The following is an 8,795-nucleotide window of genomic DNA, read 5'->3' on the forward strand; positions in this document are numbered from 1 at the left end:
TCACTTGACTGCCCATTCTATTTATAGCCTTGTTTTGTTTCCCACAGTTGAATCCTCCTTAATATATATTGTTCAGTAGTACCATTCTTTCCCTTAGGTTATTCTGGTATTTAAATAAGAGGGCATCAAGTTGTAATAACTCCCTACAGATGGTGTTAATTTATTGTAATCCATAATACCTGAGTATAGGTTACTGAAACTTTTCTGGGATCATTTTGTAGTCTAACTGTAATTCTACACATCTTTACATATGTTTTCTATGGAAAACACTCTTAGTGGTTTTACCCTTAGCTACATTCATACTCATAAAAATATTTCCCAGGGCAGCTAGGTGGCAGAGTGGATAGATCACCGGCCTAGAGTCAGGAAGACCTAAGCTCAAATCCGACACGTTACTCTCACTAGCTGTGTGACTCTGAGCAAGTCACTTAACCCCAACTGCCTCACCAAAAAAAAAAATTCCCATCGTAAATGTGTTTTAATACAGGAGGCAAATCTAGACAAGGTGGAGAATTTTATAAAAACCTCTGGTCACAAATAATGAGAACATGGTATATTTAACCCAGGATTCTGAGTTCGATGTCAAAAAAATGTTTTATGGGGAAGACCATGGTTGCCCCCCAAAATAAACTCGGAATGTTAAGAATGCTCCAAATTTTCCTAATTTCCCTTATAAATATTGCTAACTTTTGCTTTTATATTTTTTTTATGAATATATTCCTCCCCTATCCACCAACCCGTTCCTTTTAACAAAGAATAAAGAAAAGAAAAAAAGAAAAGAAAGGGGGGAAGGTGCTGGAGGTGACATTCAGCAAAACTAACTAATGACTGATTCTGACATAATATGTTGCATACCTATAGACTGCTGCTACCTGTGTGAAGAAAGGAAGGGATGTGCTTTCTTTTCTCTGGTAACTGGTTCAGTCACTGTAATTATACAGCATTCAGTTTTTGTTGTTTTCATTTACTTTGTCATTCTGTACAGCATGTTGTTTTTCTTATTAAGATTACTCCACTCTTCGTTAGTTCATATAAGTCTTCCCAGGCTTAGGAGGAATTCTTCATATTCATCATTTTTTATGGCACAGTAATATTACGTTTCATTCATGTACCATGATTTGTTTAGCAATTTCCCAATCTGTAAGCATCTTCTGTGTTTATAATTCCTTGCTCCCACCAAAAAAAGAAAGAAAGAAAGAAAGAAAGAAAGAAAGAAAAGAAAGGAAGAAAGGAAGAAAGGAAGAAAGGAAGAAAGAAAGGAAGAAAGAAACAGGGGGTGGGGAAGAAATGGCCGCTATGAATAATTTTATGTATATGGAACCTTTCTGGCTTTGACTTCCTGGAGTATATGCTTTGAAGTGAGATCTCTAGGTCAAGGAATATAAACCTTGTAGTCATTTTTTTTAAAATCATAATTACAAATTGTTTTCCAGAGTGGTTGGACCAATTCCTAGCTTCCCTCAGAGAATATTAGTGTGTCAGTCTTCCTGCAGCCCTTACAAAACTATTTCCATCTTTTTTTAAAAATTTTTGCCAATTTTGCTGGGTATGAAGTGAACTCTCAAGGTTGTTTTTATTTCCATCTGAATTTCTTTTAATAAACTAGAGGCAGTATATCATAGTGCATAAAATGCTGGACTTTGAGAAAGACCTGGGTTCAAATATCATTTCGATGACTTACCGACTCTGTGATCCTAAGCAACTTAACCCATCTGGGCCTCAGTTTTCTCATTTATAAAATGAAGGTGTTGTACTACATGCCTCTAAGTTCTCTTCCGGCTTTAAATCAGGGATCCTCTTGCACATCTGTTATGCAGGACTTTGTCACAGATCTTCAAATTTATGTATTTTATTGCTTATACCATGTTAAATAAGCATATAAACTACTGTGTAAAAATAGCATCTCCTTTTATTTGTTGTAATATGTAATTTGTTGTTCACTCATTGAAGACCCTGAGTGTTCCCATGGTTTTAGTATTGTAGAATTTGATAGACAGGTCTATATGTACCTATTATGATTTTAGAGATATTGGGCATATCTTTCCTGGAATTTGTTTACAGATTGAGGAAGCCTAATATTTTTTAGGCTTATTTTAGACTCCATTCACCTGATGGATAAGGAAACAGATACTATATTTTTCACTTTGTTATAGGTTCCTATCATTTTTTGAGCACTGTATTTGTGAAAGTTCTTAGAGCGCCAGTCAATCTCTCTGGTCGTCTTATCCCTAGCTCTTCAAGTTCAAATATTCAAAAGTAATATGGATGCCAAGAGGAATTCTAGGCAGACAGAGGTCAGCATGACACACTGACACTGAAATAATAAAGTAAATCATAATTTATCATTCTTTTGCCAATAGCTATCAATGTTCCCCTGCTAACATGAAAGCACAATAAGACAAAAGCTAGGTTCTTTATGTGTTTTCCATGTTGTGAGATAAAATCTAACTTAATTTTAACATAATCATAAATTTTTATTTGATAGTCCATCATGTAGGTTACTTGGTAAATGCTAAATGATAGCAAAATTAAAGCAAAATTCTATCTCACACATATGGAAATTATAAGGATAATCAGGGCATCAAAACAGATACTAAGCATGTTTAAGGAAAGTTTACAGCTGAGCTAAAAGTTAATTTAGCAAGGTAAAATAGCAGCCAAAATTTCAAAACCCAAGTATTCCTTTTAAAGTGACAAAATATAATAAGACCCCCCTCACTGGTTTACATAAGTTTTAAAATGAACACGGATTTTAAGTGTAATAGAAATATGAAGTTACCAACATTTTGCTTTTTCTCCCTAGGTTTATTTTATTGGGTGCTAAAGATTTCTTTGAATGCTAGAGAATTTGCCTTTGTACAGATTAATCTTCCAAAGAGTCACAAAGCTGGTGGGAAATTGGGGGGGGGGGAAGTGATCCATTTGGTAATTTTCTTGTTGATTGTGATAGGCATTGGCAGATCTGGCTAAGACTAAAATCAAGCTAGAAAGAAAATTCTATCTTAGGGGCAAATATTGTCCTTCTTAGTTAGGTATCCCTTATTAGGAACAAAATAAGGGTTTGATCCAAAGTCAGTCTGGTAATATTGTCAAATGTCTTTTATCATGCTCCAGAAAGTAGCTGATTATCTTGGAACAGCTTCAAAAGCAATTAAGAAAATTCCCTGAAATGTTACATTTCAGACAAGAAGTTAGATGTATTGAGAAATGTCGTGACAAAGTACTGGAGAAATAATGAATCTGTATATCATTTGTAATTGCTTTTACAAAAAAATTACAACATAAAAGGGGTCTGTTAACCTGGGGACAGGAAGCTCAGAGATGCTTTTTTCATTACAAATGCAAATACCTTATGAAATTGGTCTCAGAGCATTTTTAAATGTCCAAAATAAACAAAACATTGTTTATTATACTTTTGTCTGGCCTCTTCATCTGTATCCCAAACTGCTTTATAAAAGCTGATTGTTTTTCTTTTTTTTTCCAACCTGGAAGGTCTGCAATGAAAAATAGGCTATTTGGCTCTAATGTAGAATAGGTCTTGAAGGGCAGTTCTGAACCAGGATGAAGGGTAAGGGTTAGCACAGATGCCATTAAAAGATGATGACAGATGGTAATTGAAAAGACTTTTTAGTTGTTAAATGTCTGTGAGGTTTTTGTATTTGGTTTTCACTCTCATTGATAAAGATAGAGAAAAGATCACCAATACTGTCTTAAAAGGCAAATATTCCCTTTCTTAGTTAGGTATCCCTTATCAAGAAGAAAATTCTTAAAAAATAACTACAGATCTTTGATAATAAATGGGAGACTAGTAATGTGGGGAATACACAGTAATAGAAAAGTAGCATGCGTTAGGTTGAGTGCTGGCATCACAAAATTGAAAAATTGGAAAAACATATTTTCCTTCCCAAATGGACCATTCTTTTAGTAAGTAAAATTATTTCAACACTTCCAAACTACTGGGATCTTAACCTCCATTTTCCAGCTTTTGAGATATGGATGTGTCTATTTCTGATAGAATTTTTCATGATGAAAATCGGGGTGGGGATAGAAACTGATCACAGTATTATTATTCAGTATTTATATAACACTTTCTATTTGTAAAGTGCTCGAAGGTCTCTCAAATATGAAATGTTCCCAAATAACCTTGGGCTCATTTTTCATCTTTATCTGAATCCCATGGAACTAAACCAATCATGAAACTCTTTGAAAAGTCAACAGGAGCCTCAGGCTTTGGACCTAACCGTACAGCATGGAGCAGCAGACCCACTGGCACTCAAGGCACTTCGTCTGAGCAAATGAGCCTGACACTCATTTAAGAAGCCGTGTTTAGTGAAGCTGTTTTCCTGAAGATTTTACCTCCTCCTCAGAGAAGCATCCTAAGCATCCCAGAGCAGAAGAAAGTTCAGACGCCTCTTAACTTCATGCTCACTCACCCAGATTAGAAACAGGTCCCAAGATAAAGTCTTCTCTATTTTATTTTACATAAAACAGACCACATTAAAATATATTCTTGCGTAGAGGGCCAGTTTGAGCAGGTAAAAGTTGTGAAGCAGAAGAAATTTGACAGCACTGCCCCTTTGGCCTGCTTTTAGCATGTCCCCCTTCCTGAGACTAGGTATGGTGTGATCAGGGATGTTCTAGAGTCAGAGCTAGAATTTGCTCGTGAGAGTCAGTTGTTCAGTTTTTTGTGTATGCTTACACCTCAGAAATCAGCAAATCCTACTAATCAGGGCCTGATTTATTGTTTTGTTGATTGTCTATCCTTAAGAAAGTGATGAGAAAATGCTAATAGTGCATATTAAACTTAAAAGTGTGTCCTGTATTTTGAAAGAACAGGTAGTTAAACATTTATCAGGGTACCTCTGGGTATAATGGAAGGGTCGCTGTGGATACTGAAGACAGAAAACCAGCTCTTAGGCTAGTTTGCCAAATCCAAAAGTATTTTCTTAAGTTTTATCCTAAAATTATATTCAAATCCTTAACAGCATGTATGGTGTTAGCTACTGTTGACCAACCTGTCCTCTTAGCTCAGGAATTGTTTTACCTTTTTATGTTATTTTAGCAGTCTGATGAAACCCAGGAATCCTTTCTTAGTGTTTTGAATCAATTGAAAGAAATGCTAAAGTTCAGTTAGAGATTAGAAAAACAAACCAAAAAAAGCCTCTATTTTCTTCCCATCCAAACTCATAGATTTCCTGAACTTAATCCACAAAATCTGGGGGGGGGGTCCACAAATCACAGGCTAATAGCCCCTTTCATCAATGCTTGGTTCTCTTGGGGTTTTTGTAATACCACTTTCTTGGTGCTAATCCTACCTGACTGACCAATTCATAACATTCTTTGCTGGATCGTCATCCATGTCCCAGCTCCCAGCTGGGTGCCCCAAGGTTCTGTTCTGATCTCTCTTCTTTCTGTACGCTCTTACGGTGACCTCATCAGCTGCTGTGGGTTCAGCTGTCATCTCTAAGCAAGTGACCACCAATCTTGGCCTGCTAAGCTATAGTTCCTAATCAACAACTTGGACATTTGAAACTGGATGGAAATCCCAAATTCACCTTGTTCGAAAATGAACCCATTGTCTTTTCCCTCAAACCCACCTCTCTTCTTAACTTCCTGATGAGAATCAAGGTAAACACCATCCTGTCATGCAGACTCACAATCTCAAAATATTTGATTCCTCATTCCCCCTTACTCCACCTCCCACCCCCACAAATTAGTCAATTGGCCACATGGAAAAAGAGGTCCAAAAGCTCACCGAGGATAATAATTCCTTAAAAATTAGAATTGGTTAAGTGGAAGCTAATGACTCTATGAGACATCAAGAAACAATCAAACAAAATCAAAAGACTGAAAAACAGAAGAAAATGTGAAATATCCCAGAAAAACAACTGGCCTGGAAAATAGATGCAGGAAAGACAATTTAAGAATTATTGGATTACTTGGAAGTCATGATCAAAAAAAGAGCCTAGACATCATCTTTCAAGAAATTACCAAGGAAAACTGCCCTGATATTCTAGAACCAGAGGGAAAATAGAGATTGAAAGAATTCACTGATCACTTACTGAAAGAGATCCCAAAATAAAAATTCCCAGAAATATTGTAGCCAAATTCCAGAGCTCCTAGGTCAAGGATAAAATATTGCAAGCAACCAGAAAGAAACAATTCAAGTATCATAGAGCTACATAGTCAGCTTAACACAAGATCTAGCAGCTTCTGTTACATTAAAGGATCAGAAAATTTAGACTTTGATAATCTGGAGGGCAAAGGAGTTAGGATTACGACCAAGAATCACCGACCCAGCAAAACTGAGTATAATCTTTCAGGGGGAAAATGGATATTTAATGAGAGAACTTTCAAGCATTTCTGATGAAAAGACTAGAGCTGATGCACTGTTGGCATAGCTGTGAATTGGTTACATCCATTCTGGAAAGCAAAATGGAAATATGCCCTAAAAGTCGCTAACTGTACATACATACCCTTTGACCTAGTGATACCACTACTAATTCTATACCACAAAGAGACCAAAGAACAAGGAAAAGGATCCATATGTACAAAAATACTTGTAGCAACTTTTTGAAAAATAGCCAAGAATTGAAAAGCAAGGATTGAGTAGCATTTAATACTTGGGGAATAGCTGAAAAAATTATGGTACATGAATGTAATGGAATATGATTGCACTAAAAGAAATGATGAATAGAAGGGTTCCAGAGGAAAATGGGACTTGTATGAATGATGCAGAGTAAAGTGATAGGAGCCAGAACTCCTCATACAATAACAGCAGCATTGTAAAAACAAATAACTTTGAAAAACTTTGGAAACCTCTATCAGTGCAGTGATCAATTATAATTCCAGATTGCTGATAATGAAGCATGAAACGTTATCTCCAGACTGAGAGGAGTAAAGACATAAATTTTTGAACTTGGTACATATGCAAATATGTTTTTCTTGACCATGCATATTTGTTACAAGTATTTATTTTGTTTTCCAAAAGGGGATGGGGGAGAGTTGAGATAGTAGGGACGTTTAGTGAAAAAAAAATAGCAAAAAAAAAAAAAAAGAAAATAGACACAGACACAAAATAGACATATTTTAAAAATTCACTGAAGAGATTGGAAAGCCAGAAAAACACACAGACACACACAGGGTGGTTAGGTGCGGGTGGGCGCAAACAGGAGATGGGTAGTGGGAGAAAGAAAAGAGAAGGGAGGTGAAGAGATTGACCGTATTTTTAGCGGACACGCTGAAAGGTGGTTCGGTCCAACCTGGCGTACAGGGCCAGACCCCGGTCTGTCCCCATTGGTTCCACAGGACTCCCGACACTCCCTCCTCTCCTCCGCACTGTGGGTGGGTGGGTGGGTGGGGAGGGGGGAGCAGGCATGACGGACACAGAGTGAGTGTAAGAGATGACAGCAGCAACACAACAAGAAGTGCTCAGCCTGTACCGCAGGATTTTCAGGCTTGCAAGGAGGTGGCCTGCAGCATCAGGGCAGGTGGAAGACACCATCAGAGAAAAGCAGTAGATTATAAATGAAGCCAGAACGTTGTTCCAGGAAAACAAAAATCTTACGGATTCAGAACTAATTAAACAATGTATAGATGAATGCACAGCAAGAATTGAAACAGTATTGCATTATCAGATCCCATATCCAAGGCCAATTCACCTGCCTCCGATGGCCCTCACTCCCCTACAGAGTGGTGGACTTCAAACCCAGGAGAAGCTAAGAAAATATTCCAAACCATTATATCTCAAGTCTCACAATGAAGTTTCTTAATCCAAGAAATAGGTTCTCTGTATGAACTGGGAGCCAGGCAGGAGCTGAGCACAAACTAGATGATGAATCTTTTCTACTTAAGTCCAGTCAAATAAAGGAAGGACAAAGGAAAAAAAAACACACAAGAAGGAATAGTTTCAAAAGTTACATATTGAATTTATCATATTTATCTTATCAAAACAAACAGCAAGCTGTACATCATAGAGATTCATGGCTTCACATATAATACTCTTTTTTCTGTGCTATTTTGTACATAAAATGCTCATTTTATTTATATTTGTTTGGAATAATATGAAATAAAAAGATCAACCCATATGAACATCAGCTGAATGAATTAAGGACATTTAACCTGGAGAAGAGAAAACCTAGGTGGGAGTGGGGGAAGGATATGATAGCTGCTTGGGACATTTATAAAGGTTGTCATTTGAAGAGCGATTAGAGCTACTCTGTTTGACTTTAGAAGTAGTACTGGTTACAGTGGGTGGAAACTGCAAAGAAACAAGTTGGGATTTGATATTTGGGAAAACTTCCCAATAATTAAATTTATCCCAAAGTGGAATGGGAGAGAAGTGGGTTCTGTGTTCCTGGAGGCCTTAAAGCAAAGGCTGGATCATCTGTCAGGTACACTGTAGCAAATATACTTGTTCAAGAATAACTCAGATTAGAAAGCCTTTGAGGTCTCTTCTGAAAAAAGGAATCCTAGGATTCTGTAATTTTTATAAGACTTTCAATGATTGGGAAGGCTCAAGGTATTGGGTCATCCAGAAGCTTAATATGCAGATGTTTTCCTTAGTATATTGGATTCAGCCCTCATCTTTTAGCATTTTCAGATCATTGTTGGGAATTTCAGGTATCAGTGCATGAGACATTTTTGGTCAGGGAGACTTTTGAATATTTCACAAATTATTCCACTTGACTTCATCCAATTGAGTGGTAGGCTCTGCCTTTTATTCCACTTCACTTGTAGTTGATGCACACATATTTCGATCAATAAGATTTTGAATATCTTAGAGGGACAGTGTT

General features: G+C 36.9%; 1 pseudogene; it reads left to right on the plus strand.

The window, feature by feature from the left end:
- The first annotated feature begins 7,394 nt into the window (after positions 1-7,394).
- On the plus strand, positions 7,395-7,788 carry LOC110212414 (LYR motif-containing protein 1 pseudogene; annotated as a pseudogene).
- Positions 7,789-8,795: the final 1,007 nt, after the last annotated feature.

The sequence above is a fragment of the Phascolarctos cinereus genome, unplaced genomic scaffold (genome assembly GCF_003287225.1).
Source record: "Phascolarctos cinereus isolate Bilbo 61053 unplaced genomic scaffold, phaCin_HiC Scaffold_2;HRSCAF=192, whole genome shotgun sequence".
In the NCBI taxonomy this organism is placed as follows: Eukaryota; Metazoa; Chordata; class Mammalia; order Diprotodontia; family Phascolarctidae; genus Phascolarctos; species Phascolarctos cinereus.